Consider the following 19,909-nt stretch of genomic DNA (forward strand, 5'->3'; position numbering starts at 1 on the left):
CGTTTTTCCAAATCCGAATTGCCGGGCCTTACGCTTAACTCCTGCCATCAGATTTTGTACAGCCACCTTGTCCACCTTCTTCGCCGCAGAAAGCCAGTTTGCCTTGAACTGCTGCTCGCCCTTAGCAGTCTTTTTGGTCTTCTTTAGGTTCCGCTTGACAATAGCCCAGTATTTTTCAATTGGGCGGAGCTCTGGCGTGTTGGGAGAGTTCTTGTTCTTGGGAACCACCTGCACGTTGTTGGCGGCGTACCACTCCATGGCCTTTTTACCGTAATGGCAAGATGCCAAATCCGGCCAAAACAGTACGGAACAACCATGTTTCTTCAGGAAAGGCAGCAGACGTTTATTCAAACACTCTTTCACGTAAATTTCTTGGTTGAAAGTCCCGGAAGCTATGAAAATGCTGCTTTTCAAGCCACAGGTACAAATGGCTTGCCAAACCAGATATTTCTTCGCGAACTTTGACAGTTTCATGTGCTTGAAAATATCTGCTACCTTTCCCCTTTCTTTTGCCGTATAAAACTCCTGTCCCGGAAGATGCTTGTAGTCGGCTTTGATGTAGGTTTCGTCGTCCATTACCACGCAGTCAAACTTTGTCAGCATCGTCGTGTACAGCCTCCGGGATCGCGCTTTGGCCGTCATATTTTGTTTATCATTGCGATTTGGAATCACTACCTTCTTGTAAGTCGACAGTCCGGCTCGTTTTTTGGCTCGATGCACGGTTGTAGACGATACACCCAGCTTATTTGCGGCATCTCGGAGAGAGAGGTTATGGTTTCGCTTGAAACTATCGGCAACAAGAAGTTTCTTTAAAAATCCGTCATTTTTCACACACAAATGTTCATTATATTCAAGTTGAATTCACGATAAATCTTTTTTTGAGTGTAGAATGAATGAATTCATCATAAATTAATTTATTTTCTCTTATTGCATTCAACAGCTTTTAAAAGATATTTTTACCAAATTTGCTGCAAACGATTTTTAATGTTAAAATAGACTTCACAGTAAATTTTTGCCTCGGTTTCCAGCAAAAAAAAATGCTGGAAACGTTCAGCAATCCAAATGTTTGCTGGAAACCAGCAATCGGTTTTCGAATTGCTGGATTTTTCAGCAATCGGTTGTGTTCTTGTCTTTTTTGCTGAAAAATCAGCAATCGGGTTTCAAATTGCTGGACTTTCCAGCAACTGATCTAGTTTACTGGAAAATCAGCAATCGAGTTGTCACATTGGAGTTTGTTTGTTTTCGTACGCTGAAGCAAGGTGAGACTCAATTTTACGAATTTTGGTTAGATTAATATTTTTTTCTTATTTTTCTCTATATTCTAGCATCCAGAAATAAGTCAAGGGTGAGTTTCTATTGGACAGATTTCATAAAAGATACTAATCAGAACTCTTTTCTCAGGTGGCGAATGATCAACACTTTGGCACAAAGCTGCCACTCCAGGGCCGGTGTTGGAAAATTTAAAAAATAAGAGCTTGGAAATAAATGCAAACATAATTTAAAAATGAAAGAAACAAATTCTATTTCATTGCTCATTATATGCACAGACAGTAATCAATATTTAATTTAGAATTGAAATATAAATTTGGTGCTAAATACAGCCGGTTGTTTTGAAAAAAATGCAGGCTTCCAGCAATCTGGATTACTGATTTTCCAGCAATTTAAATTGCTGGAAACCAGCATTAACGTTTGCTGTTTTTTCTAGTAATTTAAATTGCTGGAAATTTGGCTGGAAAGTCAGCGAGACAAAAACCAGCAAAATTTTGCTGGTATCCAGCAAAATTTTGCTGGTATCCAGCAAAAAAAGATTTGCTTTGCAATAATCGACACGCCCTCAACTGCGTGGTGCGAACGAAATTTATAGATACCGGAATGCAGGAAAAAGCTGGACCATTGCTGTTGATAAATGCCAATGACTGACTGCACACGGTTGATACCTTTTCCCGAGGACGGATAATGATCCTCTCGCATATGTATAAACAAACGCATTTAGGGGAAGTATTATTGTGTTGTATGGCTCTCGATTTGATGTGCATAAATTTGTCACCACTAGTGAACAGCAACGATGATGGATGATGTTATTTTCGCTACATGATTATTAGAGATAATTTTATCTGTTCGGTGCCAGGGCTTGCAAAAAATACACTAATCAAGGTTGATCCCAGCTGGCTGCTCCAAAAGCTAAGGTTTTTTCATTACCTTGCCAAAACTAGAGAATAGGTGATTAGCACAAAAACAAACAAACAGTGAACACCGAAATTGTAGGTTTGGCAAACCAGTTTTCGTATCAATTCATCAGGTTGAAAAAAATGCCAAAACAAAAACAAGCTTTTTTCTAGGTGTGCAGGTAAATATGTTAGGAAAAAAATGGCACAGGGGTTCCGTTTGAAAGCTTTTGCAGCTGGAAGGTACGAATGAGAATTCAAAAAGTCTCAAATCAATTTCTGACTTGGGATATTATATTTCGAGATTTGATTGCAAGAGCAAGTTGAAGAAGAGTAAAAATGATATTGTTTGTTATGAATTGTATACAAATCCCAAAAATTTTAGACCTTTGAAAAACATCCTTAACATTTTCAGGGTTTGAAAAATCTCCCCATAAAAGAAATGTTATAAAATTTCTGCTAAAGGTTGCTGAACTCACTTACGTCATACATGAAAAATTGGAAACAAATGTCTTGCATGAGACAAATACCACATCATGGGTCATTCCCTGCCAGTTGTCCACTTGCTACGATTACAGCACCGATAAAGAAAAAAAAAAACCCTTGAAAAAAAAACACTTGAATCACATCAGCAGATTTAAATCGTGTTTCAAGCTTCTAAAATCTTGTTCATGTAACTCTGTAAACAAAGTTGTTATCAAAATTTTGATTTTGGAAACAGAAATTAAAAAAATAACCAATTTTTTTATTTTTGCTAATTTCTGCAAACAAAATGAATGAATGATTAATCCGGGTTCAACAAAATAAAACAATTCAGGCCAGTCTGGATAAAGATGGCAATCTGACAAACAAGATTTTTTTTTGTTTTTGATACATTTTCAATCAGATAATGAAAGTACAATTTCAAATATTACAAATTAAATTAATAAAAGTGGACGAAACTCCGGTAAAAAGTCTGAAACCTTAATCCTATACATTAGGAAGACTTATCCAACAACTTCTAAGCTCATCCAAGTCTCAATCAAAGGCAATCTCATTATCCTCGGGGTCTTGTTATCTCGAATGTATGTGGTCAAGTGTTCCGTCCGGTCAATTTTGCACAAATCAACGACGAATTCTTTGGGGCCACGCAAATGCGGAATCACGTGGGTTATTTTATATTCCCAGCGCTTTCTAGCGAGCTAGCTATTTTTTTTATCATTGATGATCTCTCGGATCTTGCTTTCTCCCATCTGAATCGAGGATAACATTGTACGTTCGTTCCCTCAGAATGAACCCGTTCAAGGTAATTGTGCCCCCGAAAATTCAAACGAATGTATGTAGGTTTATTGAACAATTTGGCAAAAGTGTTTTTAATTCAATCCCAGATGATTGCGCGGAATGTCGTTTCGGTTGATGGAATTTCAGATAAGTGTGGTTAATTTGGTCTCCTTGAGTGAACCTTTGACGTTGAAATTTCTTTGAAATCTTCTTCGAGTTTTCTGATATCAAATCAGGTCCTCTATAAATTAATTTGCTTCGTAGGTATTAATATTTCTTTCCTGGACATCAACTTCTACGTCTTTGTGAACGACATAAATATTTTAAAAAAACCTACTGAAATACTTACCTCAAAATTATCTTACCTTCATCGTCTTGGCTAGAATTTTTGATTCACCTATCAAGTGTCTGTTATTCCCGATGTCGTATGCTGAAACCACTTTCAAACAATTCCAGCCACTTGAGCGAGGGACAGATGCAATTTTCAATTGAAGAAATTGTTGTTTCTAACAGCTAATCAGGCCCAGTTCAAATATAGGTAGCCAGACTGGATTTTGCCATAACCCAGCTTATCCCAATTGACCGAAATAACCTCATTATCGTAAAAAGACGAGACAATTGTTGTATAAACCGGGAAGGATTTGCACACATGCTCAGCGATAGAAGATGAAGATCGTGCACTACCGATTGGATAACATCAAGCGGACTTCCAAGCTGCTCTGAATGGAAATGGAAGGTGGGAAGTCACGTTTTAATGGAATTGAGTTCGATTCCCCGCCGTCAGTCAGTCTTCTTGCTGGTTACATCAATGCGTTCGTCTGTAAGATTGATCGGAGACATCAAATCGTCCATAGAAACACGTAGGTACTTTACATGATTCTATATGTATGTATAGGCATCTTCAGGGAAACTATTCGGTCTTAATGACCGTGACGTCAAATTTTATACGAGTTTCCGGGAAATACCAAAATCATGCTAGTCAACCTTTGTAACCTTTACATCATAGATGCAGTTTAGGTGAAACCCATGCATTGGAATTACTGGTTCTAGGCGGTTCATAATGAAATGCTTCTTTCGCTCTTGGGAAAACCCAAACGCACAAGAAAGTGGAACATCGATAGACGAAGGTTAGCGCCTAAAATAAGGTTGTCAGATGGCTCCTTTTCATCCGGGTTTTTCCGGATACTTAGTAAAATTAAGGAACAGTCTGGATCGGCCCGACAGACAGACAGACAGACAGACAGACAGACAGACAGACAGACAGACAGACAGACAGACAGACAGACAGACAGACAGACAGACAGACAGACAGACAGACAGACAGACAGACAGACAGACAGACAGACAGACAGACAGACAGACAGACAGACAGACAGACAGACAGACAGACAGACAGACAGACAGACAGACAGACAGACAGACAGACAGACAGACAGACAGACAGACAGACAGACAGACAGACAGACAGACAGACAGACAGACAGACAGACAGACAGACAGACAGACAGACAGACAGACAGACAGACAGACAGACAGACAGACAGACAGACAGACAGACAGACAGACAGACAGACAGACAGACAGACAGACAGACAGACAGACAGACAGACAGACAGACAGACAGACAGACAGACAGACAGACAGACAGACAGACAGACAGACAGACAGACAGACAGACAGACAGACAGACAGACAGACAGACAGACAGACAGACAGACAGACAGACAGACAGACAGACAGACAGACAGACAGACAGACAGACAGACAGACAGACAGACAGACAGACAGACAGACAGACAGACAGACAGACAGACAGACAGACAGACAGACAGACAGACAGACAGACAGACAGACAGACAGACAGACAGACAGACAGACAGACAGACAGACAGACAGACAGACAGACAGACAGACAGACAGACAGACAGACAGACAGACAGACAGACAGACAGACAGACAGACAGACAGACAGACAGACAGACAGACAGACAGACAGACAGACAGACAGACAGACAGACAGACAGACAGACAGACAGACAGACAGACAGACAGACAGACAGACAGACAGACAGACAGACAGACAGACAGACAGACAGACAGACAGACAGACAGACAGACAGACAGACAGACAGACAGACAGACAGACAGACAGACAGACAGACAGACAGACAGACAGACAGACAGACAGACAGACAGACAGACAGACAGACAGACAGACAGACAGACAGACAGACAGACAGACAGACAGACAGACAGACAGACAGACAGACAGACAGACAGACAGACAGACAGACAGACAGACAGACAGACAGACAGACAGACAGACAGACAGACAGACAGACAGACAGACAGACAGACAGACAGACAGACAGACAGACAGACAGACAGACAGACAGACAGACAGACAGACAGACAGACAGACAGACAGACAGACAGACAGACAGACAGACAGACAGACAGACAGACAGACAGACAGACAGACAGACAGACAGACAGACAGACAGACAGACAGACAGACAGACAGACAGACAGACAGACAGACAGACAGACAGACAGACAGACAGACAGACAGACAGACAGACAGACAGACAGACAGACAGACAGACAGACAGACAGACAGACAGACAGACAGACAGACAGACAGACAGACAGACAGACAGACAGACAGACAGACAGACAGACAGACAGACAGACAGACAGACAGACAGACAGACAGACAGACAGACAGACAGACAGACAGACAGACAGACAGACAGACAGACAGACAGACAGACAGACAGACAGACAGACAGACAGACAGACAGACAGACAGACAGACAGACAGACAGACAGACAGACAGACAGACAGACAGACAGACAGACAGACAGACAGACAGACAGACAGACAGACAGACAGACAGACAGACAGACAGACAGACAGACAGACAGACAGACAGACAGACAGACAGACAGACAGACAGACAGACAGACAGACAGACAGACAGACAGACAGACAGACAGACAGACAGACAGACAGACAGACAGACAGACAGACAGACAGACAGACAGACAGACAGACAGACAGACAGACAGACAGACAGACAGACAGACAGACAGACAGACAGACAGACAGACAGACAGACAGACAGACAGACAGACAGACAGACAGACAGACAGACAGACAGACAGACAGACAGACAGACAGACAGACAGACAGACAGACAGACAGACAGACAGACAGACAGACAGACAGACAGACAGACAGACAGACAGACAGACAGACAGACAGACAGACAGACAGACAGACAGACAGACAGACAGACAGACAGACAGACAGACAGACAGACAGACAGACAGACAGACAGACAGACAGACAGACAGACAGACAGACAGACAGACAGACAGACAGACAGACAGACAGACAGACAGACAGACAGACAGACAGACAGACAGACAGACAGACAGACAGACAGACAGACAGACAGACAGACAGACAGACAGACAGACAGACAGACAGACAGACAGACAGACAGACAGACAGACAGACAGACAGACAGACAGACAGACAGACAGACAGACAGACAGACAGACAGACAGACAGACAGACAGACAGACAGACAGACAGACAGACAGACAGACAGACAGACAGACAGACAGACAGACAGACAGACAGACAGACAGACAGACAGACAGACAGACAGACAGACAGACAGACAGACAGACAGACAGACAGACAGACAGACAGACAGACAGACAGACAGACAGACAGACAGACAGACAGACAGACAGACAGACAGACAGACAGACAGACAGACAGACAGACAGACAGACAGACAGACAGACAGACAGACAGACAGACAGACAGACAGACAGACAGACAGACAGACAGACAGACAGACAGACAGACAGACAGACAGACAGACAGACAGACAGACAGACAGACAGACAGACAGACAGACAGACAGACAGACAGACAGACAGACAGACAGACAGACAGACAGACAGACAGACAGACAGACAGACAGACAGACAGACAGACAGACAGACAGACAGACAGACAGACAGACAGACAGACAGACAGACAGACAGACAGACAGACAGACAGACAGACAGACAGACAGACAGACAGACAGACAGACAGACAGACAGACAGACAGACAGACAGACAGACAGACAGACAGACAGACAGACAGACAGACAGACAGACAGACAGACAGACAGACAGACAGACAGACAGACAGACAGACAGACAGACAGACAGACAGACAGACAGACAGACAGACAGACAGACAGACAGACAGACAGACAGACAGACAGACAGACAGACAGACAGACAGACAGACAGACAGACAGACAGACAGACAGACAGACAGACAGACAGACAGACAGACAGACAGACAGACAGACAGACAGACAGACAGACAGACAGACAGACAGACAGACAGACAGACAGACAGACAGACAGACAGACAGACAGACAGACAGACAGACAGACAGACAGACAGACAGACAGACAGACAGACAGACAGACAGACAGACAGACAGACAGACAGACAGACAGACAGACAGACAGACAGACAGACAGACAGACAGACAGACAGACAGACAGACAGACAGACAGACAGACAGACAGACAGACAGACAGACAGACAGACAGACAGACAGACAGACAGACAGACAGACAGACAGACAGACAGACAGACAGACAGACAGACAGACAGACAGACAGACAGACAGACAGACAGACAGACAGACAGACAGACAGACAGACAGACAGACAGACAGACAGACAGACAGACAGACAGACAGACAGACAGACAGACAGACAGACAGACAGACAGACAGACAGACAGACAGACAGACAGACAGACAGACAGACAGACAGACAGACAGACAGACAGACAGACAGACAGACAGACAGACAGACAGACAGACAGACAGACAGACAGACAGACAGACAGACAGACAGACAGACAGACAGACAGACAGACAGACAGACAGACAGACAGACAGACAGACAGACAGACAGACAGACAGACAGACAGACAGACAGACAGACAGACAGACAGACAGACAGACAGACAGACAGACAGACAGACAGACAGACAGACAGACAGACAGACAGACAGACAGACAGACAGACAGACAGACAGACAGACAGACAGACAGACAGACAGACAGACAGACAGACAGACAGACAGACAGACAGACAGACAGACAGACAGACAGACAGACAGACAGACAGACAGACAGACAGACAGACAGACAGACAGACAGACAGACAGACAGACAGACAGACAGACAGACAGACAGACAGACAGACAGACAGACAGACAGACAGACAGACAGACAGACAGACAGACAGACAGACAGACAGACAGACAGACAGACAGACAGACAGACAGACAGACAGACAGACAGACAGACAGACAGACAGACAGACAGACAGACAGACAGACAGACAGACAGACAGACAGACAGACAGACAGACAGACAGACAGACAGACAGACAGACAGACAGACAGACAGACAGACAGACAGACAGACAGACAGACAGACAGACAGACAGACAGACAGACAGACAGACAGACAGACAGACAGACAGACAGACAGACAGACAGACAGACAGACAGACAGACAGACAGACAGACAGACAGACAGACAGACAGACAGACAGACAGACAGACAGACAGACAGACAGACAGACAGACAGACAGACAGACAGACAGACAGACAGACAGACAGACAGACAGACAGACAGACAGACAGACAGACAGACAGACAGACAGACAGACAGACAGACAGACAGACAGACAGACAGACAGACAGACAGACAGACAGACAGACAGACAGACAGACAGACAGACAGACAGACAGACAGACAGACAGACAGACAGACAGACAGACAGACAGACAGACAGACAGACAGACAGACAGACAGACAGACAGACAGACAGACAGACAGACAGACAGACAGACAGACAGACAGACAGACAGACAGACAGACAGACAGACAGACAGACAGACAGACAGACAGACAGACAGACAGACAGACAGACAGACAGACAGACAGACAGACAGACAGACAGACAGACAGACAGACAGACAGACAGACAGACAGACAGACAGACAGACAGACAGACAGACAGACAGACAGACAGACAGACAGACAGACAGACAGACAGACAGACAGACAGACAGACAGACAGACAGACAGACAGACAGACAGACAGACAGACAGACAGACAGACAGACAGACAGACAGACAGACAGACAGACAGACAGACAGACAGACAGACAGACAGACAGACAGACAGACAGACAGACAGACAGACAGACAGACAGACAGACAGACAGACAGACAGACAGACAGACAGACAGACAGACAGACAGACAGACAGACAGACAGACAGACAGACAGACAGACAGACAGACAGACAGACAGACAGACAGACAGACAGACAGACAGACAGACAGACAGACAGACAGACAGACAGACAGACAGACAGACAGACAGACAGACAGACAGACAGACAGACAGACAGACAGACAGACAGACAGACAGACAGACAGACAGACAGACAGACAGACAGACAGACAGACAGACAGACAGACAGACAGACAGACAGACAGACAGACAGACAGACAGACAGACAGACAGACAGACAGACAGACAGACAGACAGACAGACAGACAGACAGACAGACAGACAGACAGACAGACAGACAGACAGACAGACAGACAGACAGACAGACAGACAGACAGACAGACAGACAGACAGACAGACAGACAGACAGACAGACAGACAGACAGACAGACAGACAGACAGACAGACAGACAGACAGACAGACAGACAGACAGACAGACAGACAGACAGACAGACAGACAGACAGACAGACAGACAGACAGACAGACAGACAGACAGACAGACAGACAGACAGACAGACAGACAGACAGACAGACAGACAGACAGACAGACAGACAGACAGACAGACAGACAGACAGACAGACAGACAGACAGACAGACAGACAGACAGACAGACAGACAGACAGACAGACAGACAGACAGACAGACAGACAGACAGACAGACAGACAGACAGACAGACAGACAGACAGACAGACAGACAGACAGACAGACAGACAGACAGACAGACAGACAGACAGACAGACAGACAGACAGACAGACAGACAGACAGACAGACAGACAGACAGACAGACAGACAGACAGACAGACAGACAGACAGACAGACAGACAGACAGACAGACAGACAGACAGACAGACAGACAGACAGACAGACAGACAGACAGACAGACAGACAGACAGACAGACAGACAGACAGACAGACAGACAGACAGACAGACAGACAGACAGACAGACAGACAGACAGACAGACAGACAGACAGACAGACAGACAGACAGACAGACAGACAGACAGACAGACAGACAGACAGACAGACAGACAGACAGACAGACAGACAGACAGACAGACAGACAGACAGACAGACAGACAGACAGACAGACAGACAGACAGACAGACAGACAGACAGACAGACAGACAGACAGACAGACAGACAGACAGACAGACAGACAGACAGACAGACAGACAGACAGACAGACAGACAGACAGACAGACAGACAGACAGACAGACAGACAGACAGACAGACAGACAGACAGACAGACAGACAGACAGACAGACAGACAGACAGACAGACAGACAGACAGACAGACAGACAGACAGACAGACAGACAGACAGACAGACAGACAGACAGACAGACAGACAGACAGACAGACAGACAGACAGACAGACAGACAGACAGACAGACAGACAGACAGACAGACAGACAGACAGACAGACAGACAGACAGACAGACAGACAGACAGACAGACAGACAGACAGACAGACAGACAGACAGACAGACAGACAGACAGACAGACAGACAGACAGACAGACAGACAGACAGACAGACAGACAGACAGACAGACAGACAGACAGACTGTCAAGTAAATCGGTTTAGTACTTTTCGAGTCTATTGGGAACAGACAGACAGGCAGAACATTATTTTTATATACATAGATTTTGTTCAATTGTAGGCAAAGGCAATGCTTTATCAATCAGTTCTTCATACATCACTTACTTAATTTCAAAAGTAATTTTCAGTATTCAAAGTAACTGATTCGGGGATATAGTTATCATGCAGTTACCAGTACTTATAATTGGCTGTGCATTTCCAAATTCGCTCTGTTTCGTTTCTTAAATTCATAAATTCCATTGAAAAAATCTGCCTTTTGAACTTATTACCTGACTAACATTTCCTTACAAGATCAACCATAAATGATAGACAACAAACGATTCATTTCCCATTCCAGTATATGTGGAAAGGTTCTCAACATCACTTTCTCACCTGCCGCGCAAATGCTAAGCGTAAAGTACTCGAGTGCGTAACCACACTATCTATCAAAACCCCAATCGGGCATATTTAAGTCTCCCAGTCGTCAAACGCTCGTTGATCGATATAGTTGAACGTGCTTTGTCGTTCTCCTCAAGTTTGAAAAGAATAAGCTGAATCGCGCCGGCCGGCTGCTGCTGCTGGGAGAGCTGGTTCATTTTATCTTGCGCGCGCTTGAAAGAGCTTGTGCTCACTGTCACCTGATTTGTTTTCTACCCTTTGTGTGGTACTAGATTGTTCGCTGCTTCTGGGAGCATTCTCTCTCCCGTTGGAGTGGGTCGCTGTTAGATCCTCGTTATTGAGGGTTACTAAACGTCCTACTGAGCTTAGTTACCTACATTAGTTTGTTGAGGACTATCTCAGAGCACCAACATTTCGGGGTAAACTTGGCGGGTTGTTGTCATACTACTTAATTTCGTTTGTGTTGTTGTTGTCGTTCATCAACTGCGACCGGGTGTGCGGCAAATTGCCAGAACGTGTGGAGATTCGTTTGTCTGCTGGGCGGGCGATGAAAGGTATCGCGGACTAGGATAACTGAAACCCTCGACAGTTGATCGTGAGCTGCAGGTGCGTACGGTTCGGTTTATCAGCAGGCAGGGATTGACTCCATTCTGGATTTTTTGGATCGGATCGTTTGGACCGAGCTCCAGGAACTTATGTGTTTTGTTCTGTCCTACCTCACATGGTGTCCTGTTTAATGAAAGTGTCCTCAAGTGCAAAAAAAGTTTGAAAAAAAAGTCACATAACACAACCGGGTATCGTTACAACAGAGAATCTATTTCGAGTGCACCCCCCAAAGTGACGTGTTCCCTAAAAGTGTAAACACACCACCAGGAATGCAACTGATTTGTTAGTGATTGCGCCAGAAAAGAGCCAGCAGGAATAATATCGTCATCAAGAAAGGGTTGATGCTGATCGTTGCTGATGTGCTGCGAATCAGCTGTGCAAACGCGGATTAAATAACTAAAAAGGTCTCTTGTCCCCCCGAATTCCCGAAGTGGCGAGCAAGTGTCAATATCAACATAATACAAAAAACGGAAAAGTGATTCATAAAACACTTAACACTGTTTGGCCTCCTCTAAATAATCCATTTAATCTGAATTATTATTGTATGTGGTTAAGCTGTCAACTTGAGCACCTTTGCTATAATTAGAGGTGGTTAAGCAGTTGGAATAGAACTTTTGATATAAGGTAAGTATCTAGATCTATTTATCAATGACCATGAAAGCAAATTTAAACAGAGAAAATTTTATCTAAAGTTCTGTTTGAGTGAAAGCAATCGAATAAGAGTTATGAATGTGAGCTAAGACTTGTATTTTGATGAGCTTTAAACTACTTGTGTGATTCTTTGCCCCAGCGTCGATATGCCGGTATTTCATAAAATTGAGCATTAGAATAAGTTTATCCCGGCGATTAAAATAAGAGGATTTATCTATTTTTCTTTTATTTGAATTAATGGTATACAGTCGAAGCAGGATAAGCGGGAGTCTAAAAGCGAGAAAGTTTCCGTAAAAAAAGTTTCTCGCTTATCCAGATATCCCCTGTATATTGAAAGATATAAATAAAAAAGCCACAAAAGTGTTGTAAACTTTACAAAAGATATTTTTTATTTATTTTTTATTTTTCATCTTGAAATTCATGAAATTCATAGAGATTTGTTAAACCTTACGTTTATTGATTAGTTTTCAGTTTCCTTTCGTTCAATTTCTGTCATTTTAATATTTTAAATTAAAGCTTGAGCTTGGGAATGATAATTTCTTCGATTTCCTTAGCTAAGCAAGGAAAAAAATTCACTAATTGAGGTTATTAGTCTTAAATATCATGTGGTACATGGCGCTTTCTCTCATTTTTACAGGTTCCCACTTAACCAGTTGTCGCTTATCCAGGTTTGACTGTACCTGTAGCATTTTGTACACAAAAAAAAACTTTTTATATAAGGCTGCAAAAAATATGAATTTCTCCTTTTGTCAACCCCTCCGAAATTTCCAAAAAACCCGAAGGAGGAAATAAATTAAGTTTTAAATATTTTATGGCAACTTCGGAAAATTTATCAAATATCCGAATGAACAAGAGCAAAAACCAAACTGTAGAAGATGAGAGTTTTATCACCTTTTGTAAGCTTGATTTTAATAAGGTTTTCGATAAAAATGTACTTGATATATGGGTTTTGTGCATTTTTGCTTTCATGCATGCATGCAAGCTTTCATGCTATTTATTCCAATTTATTAGTTTTTTGCATTATTTTTTATTAACCCCTTACCCCTTCTGATAAAGATTTGAAATCTAAAATAATCTCATAAATTGATATCAGCCAGCAGTCTTAAATAAAATTTAGTATCGGAGAGCAGATACACATTTTATGTTTAAAAGAATGATTAAGTTTAATAATATGCGGCATAAGTACATAGATCACCTGGGCAAAATTAAAAAATAAATGTAGTTTTTTTTTATTCCTTGAATTCAACATTGGAATACATAACATAAGTTCAAAATAAGAATTCAAATCAGAATTCAGTTGAATGATAAAAATTAAATAAAAATAAAACAGATTTATATAGCTTATAAATACAAATAAAAATACAGTGCACAGAACTTAGTTCAATCGTCTTGATTGATAAGAGTTCACAATCAGTCTATTATCTAAATGATGGTCTTTCTGGTTATTTGTTTGTTAGTAACAGCATATTCCCTAAGCCAAATGTAAAAATATTGTTAGCTACTTTTCAAACCTAATCATCTATTATTTTACTAAGAAAAGCAGAACCATGCTTCAAAACTCGTAAATCAAATGTTGGCGAATAGTTATCTTACTGAACAATAAAAGAATGTCATCATCTTTTTGTAATCAGATTTGAAATCTCTCTAAATCAAGCTTCGTACTTGAATTTAAAAAAAATAATTAAGATGAGTGATTGAATGATTGGAATGCTTAGTAAAATGTTCCGATATTGATACATGGCAGTTACAAAACAGTGAAATTTAGAATTCATTTCATAAGGTGTAGAAATATATTCTTTTCATCAACAATTCAATCTTAAATTTATCATAATTAGTTTGCAGTAAAAAAAAATGAAAAAAGTATGCTAAGCGTATGAAATTGTTATTCCTGATGTATATTTTACCATTTATTATTTAACATCTTTGTAAAATTTGTGTACCTACGCTTCTATGAAATTATGAAAAACTCTGAGAAAAATTCATCGAAAATAAATGTTACATTTTCTAGAAGGCCCTCGGAGAAATTTTTATCATTGAAATGTGTATGAGGTGCTATTTGCTAAGGGGCCTTCCTTAAGATTTAATCAATTTTGACTTTTTATAAATTTTTTGAGCAAAACTTAATCCGGTTCTGCGTCTCCATAAAGCAATTGAATATTGTCTGTCCAAGTGAGCTCCATGAGGGACCATCGAGTGAGTTGAAACTATTCAAACAACATGCTTTTAGAAACAAATGAGCAAGGTTTTTTTTTTACGAAATCCCATCCAATTAGTTATTAAAATTTGAGTAACTTCATCAATATGTAGCTATAACAAAGTAACAGGTTCATTTATGTTCTAGGACAGGACATATTCGATCATGCTCTATGTAAATACATGAAGCCTTCAGAGCCACATTCATGTGTTTTTTTTTTTCTTTTTTTTATGGGATTTTAACTCTACCGAAGGCATTCGTCCCTATTATGCAAAAATGATCGATATAGAGCAGGGGTGAGCAACCTTTTGAACCAACGGGCCAATTTAAATTTGAAATCTTATCGGCGGGCCGCACTTGAAATAACATTTTTTCAATAGTTAGCAAAGCTTCACGTCATTTTTTATAACTTCAAATTTTTGGCAAAACAAATCTGAAAAAGGAAAGATAACACGAATTTACGTGATTAAAACAGAAATTCACCATAACTTTTTAAATACCCTATATTGACAAGGTACATCACTAAATCTTTGTCATGTATAATTCTCTCAATTTTTTAATAGTACTTCTTCTCGAACATTACAACAACCTTTTTGTTAAAACCGAAGGTACTATTCGTCATCACTTTTATTTAAAAATCTTCTGGAGCTTACCATAGTGATAACTTTAAGAGTGTGAAAAACAATGTGTGAAAATCACCGTCTTCTTAGCGTTGAACGTTGAATCGCTAATAGACTTTCTGATTTGTTTTCCACAATAACAATTTGTCCTCAAAGCTTAGATTAAAACTCCGATTTTTTAATTAAAGTTCAGTATTGGATCATTGCATTGAGATGTTGAGCAAGGTTAATTAGGCAATTATCTTCAAAAATACATTCTTGATTCTAGAATTTTTGTACAGATTTTTATGATTTTTAATATTGTTCTTATATCATTGGGATAGGATTTCTAAAGCTATATTATGACTTTGGTAATATGAAATGCAAATGATTAGTGAAATAACTCAATCAATCAATTTTTGTTATAAATGTTCTGAAAAATTTCTTAAAAAATCATCACAGATAATCTCTTGGGTCGAATCACAGAATATCAGATATTTAATATTTCTATCAAAAACTAATCAAAATCAAAATTTTGTCGGTTACTTTGATGCCAGCTGATTCATGTTTATAAAAAGTCTAAAATCGCTCACTCAAGCTTTTAATATTATCAAATTTTCGTAATTTTCGTCATTATTCAGAAATAAACAAATTTTCACATGGTTTTATTTAAATTTTTTTTGCCAGTATTTGAATGCTAACAGAACAAGCTTTTTTGCCGAATTGGATGGAATAATATAAAAAAAAATCTGTTGAGCATATTTTTTATCATACAAATTTAGTTTTGCTTGAAAGTAAAATAATGATTCCACTAACGAACATTGAAATTCCTTTGATAATGGTTTTTGAATGCTCTTTCGACACTTTGTAATGGGTTTAGCTTTCCAAAGTGATAGGAGTTAAAAAACTAAGAAAAAATCAATCCTGAATACAAAACTCTGACCAATCTCGTACATATTGATCACCTTAAATTCAAATAACTTTGAAAATTCTTAAAAACTTCTCGATATTTTACTATAATTTGATTGTATAGCGTTACCATTTTATCATAATTTGTAAATCAATATGAAGAATCATGGCATCAAAAACTGTAATGTTTAGCATGAATAAAATGAAATGTCTCTTTCTTTTTTGAACGTCGATACGGTAAGTCTCTTTCTACCATGCAAAATGGTCTGTCCAAACGAACTCTAATATTTCGTTATGCCTATAAACAATTTTGTATGCATGCCTTGAACAGAACATAAAAGTGCTTAAAATTCCAGAAAAAAACTTAACAATCCGAATGATTATGGAGTTAATGCAGACAAGTGCATTTTTGATCAAGTCGTATACATTTTCCTAACGATCCATTGTAGAAAAAGTTAAGGCATAAAAATTTGAAAAAACCTTCGCGGGCCGCACAAAAGGGTCTTGCGGGCCACATGCGGCCCGCGGGCAGCGGGTTGCTCATCCCTGATATAGAGTTAATAATGGCAATCAAATCTTCATTATTCATACAGTATTTGGTTATTTTCTCAACATTTTTAAATTTAATTTAACGTACTTTTACGTTTCAAAGAAAAATAAAAAAATTTAAAAATATATGGAAAACGGCCAAACACAAGATCCTTAATGTGCTTTTTTTCGGATCTATTGTTTATGTACTTATACCCGTTTGGCTCTGAAAAATTTACATTCATATATGTAGTAGTTTAAGAGTGATATGAAGTGACAGATTCTTTATTTTCAAAGCAATTCACAGTGGGAAGATTTGAACCCAAATTAATCGAAGCCACAGGTTTGAATGCTCAAAATAGTACCCATTGTATTTTTTTTGCAGGAATTCAGATCTGTTGAATTTGAGATTTGACCGGATTTGACATATGAGTACAGAACAGTAGTGGCCTATTTAAACCAGAAAAAATAATCATTTCTTCGTAAAATGAATTTGACCCAGAAAATTAACAGAAATGTTTTTTGAAAACATTTTTATGTGATGCGGAAGGTGTATAAAAATTTAAGGAATTTTAAAGGAGTTATAACTTTAAACAAAAACGCTTTCCTTATCAATAAACTTTTTGAAAAATTTGATCCATTCAAGAACACGAAATTAATGCGACACCGAAAATGTCATGCAAATTATCTTATAATGTTTAGAATCAAACCAAAATTTTAGGGTAGTTTTATACATACATTTACTTCAAAAATCAAAAGAAAAATTAGTCGATGAAGTCGCTCGATGTCCTCCATCAAAATAGTTACAGTGTCATCCGGTACCAGTTTTTCAGTGTTTTTTCCATTTTATGTCTTTTTGCTCTACCGAAGTTCCCGCTATATTATTGCCCAGTACTGCTCCTCCGGGCACAGTTCCGGACGGTTTGACAGGTTCATGTCCTTTGGAACAAAATGGACAGAATTGGCCTCATACCACTCCAGGACAATTTTAGTTTAGTGACATGATACTGGCCAAGATAGCGGAGCTTCGTCGTGCTGCAGTAAGAACGAAAAAAGGCACTTCTCGAGGCACTCAGATTTGTAGATCTCGCCATTTACTGTGCCCTTTGTCACGAAAGGCTCACTCCTCAGTCCGCAAGAGCTTATGGCCTGCCAAACGAGATATTTGGGGGCGAATTTCTTTCTTCTTAAATTTGTCGTCCACATCGAACTTGATCTTGCCGGTGAAAAACTCCAACCCCGGAATTTGCTTAGAATCGGCTTTTATATACGTTTCGTCATCCATCACACAGCATCCATATTTTGTCAGCATCTTCTCGTAGAGCTTTCATGCCTGAATTTTAGCCGTCGATTGTAGTTGCTCATCGCGGTTCGGGAAGTTCTGTGCCTTGTATGTATGTAGTCCAGCTTCTTTCTTTGCATTTTGGACGTAGCTCTGCGACATGTCGATTTTTTTTAGCCAAATCATGGCTTGAGACGTTGGGATTTACTTAAATCATCCGCTTCACCTTTTCCTCCGCCTTTTTGTTCTCCGGTCCCGGTTTTCTTCCAGCTCCTTTGCCGTGGTTCAACGTCAACTGCTCCTGGAACTGCTTCAACACTCTGGAGACGGTTGAATGGTGAATGTTCAATATTTTTCCCAACTGTCGGTGCAACAGGTCAGAAAATTCCAGGTGTTTGAAAATAATTTGTTCTCTCGACTCGCGTTGGTTCACCTCCATTTTCGTTGAATCGAAAAATACGACTTCGAGTTTGACAGCATGTAAACAATACACATCAATGAGAAAATGTGCAAAATTTGGTGGATTTTTTCCCCTATGGTTAAAGAGTTATGTCCTGTTGAATGTGTCGCAATAATTTCGTGTTCGCCCTTTAGACATATGTACATCTTTTGATCAAGCTCAAATTTAAAGCGTAGTTGAGTGAGTCCATATGCTTCTAATTGATGATCAATTTTTAAAAATCGATCAATGTTCGAGTCAAATCTAAAAACTTTTTCATAGAACTATGGTTCTTTATAAGTAATTAAGTTAAGAAATTAGTAAGTAAGTAATTAAGTAAGTAAAGCTTAGTTCTTTTAGAAATGCGACAGTTACTAATCTGCGTATCTCGAAAACTATTCGTTAATTTTATGAAGTATTAATCACCGTAATTTGTATTTGTAGTTTTAATTTATTGGCCTAGCGGTGAAAAGTGATGTCCTTTTCAGTAGGGACATCTAAAGATTATGAGAATTTTTGTGATATGATATGATGCTTCTAAATAAATTCTACCCTCTCATTTTCAACATCTTTCATTTTCATCTAACCTTCTATCCACCTATATACAAAAATTTTCATAATCTTTAGATGTCCCTACTAAAAAGGATATCACTTTTCACCGCTAGGCCGATAAATTAAATCTACACTATTCGTTAATTTCACATTAAAATTAGTATTGTTTCTGGCTTTAAACCTGCGACTTAAAATTTATTGTAGTTTTGGATTCAAATAATCCCATTGTGCAAGCAAATCTTAATAAAACTCTGTGTCATGAGAAGCAATAGGCCAAAAATATCGAATGAATTTTGTATAGCTAGCTTAATCCAACCATGCATCTTACATTAA

The 19,909-nt window shown here is 40.2% G+C and overlaps 1 protein-coding gene across 1 annotated transcript in view; it reads left to right on the forward strand.

Annotated features, from left to right (window-relative positions):
- Nucleotides 1-12,022: 12,022 nt before the first annotated feature.
- LOC129747797 (proton-coupled amino acid transporter-like protein CG1139) overlaps nucleotides 12,023-19,909 on the forward strand; it is a 65,840-nt gene continuing 57,953 nt past the window's right edge. Inside the window, exon 1 of the mRNA XM_055742144.1 lies at nucleotides 12,023-13,046. The gene's annotated coding sequence lies outside the window, so the exon portion shown is untranslated. The remainder of the gene's footprint in view (nucleotides 13,047-19,909) is intronic.

Source organism: Uranotaenia lowii, chromosome 2, assembly GCF_029784155.1.
Source record: "Uranotaenia lowii strain MFRU-FL chromosome 2, ASM2978415v1, whole genome shotgun sequence".
In the NCBI taxonomy this organism is placed as follows: domain Eukaryota; kingdom Metazoa; phylum Arthropoda; class Insecta; order Diptera; family Culicidae; genus Uranotaenia; species Uranotaenia lowii.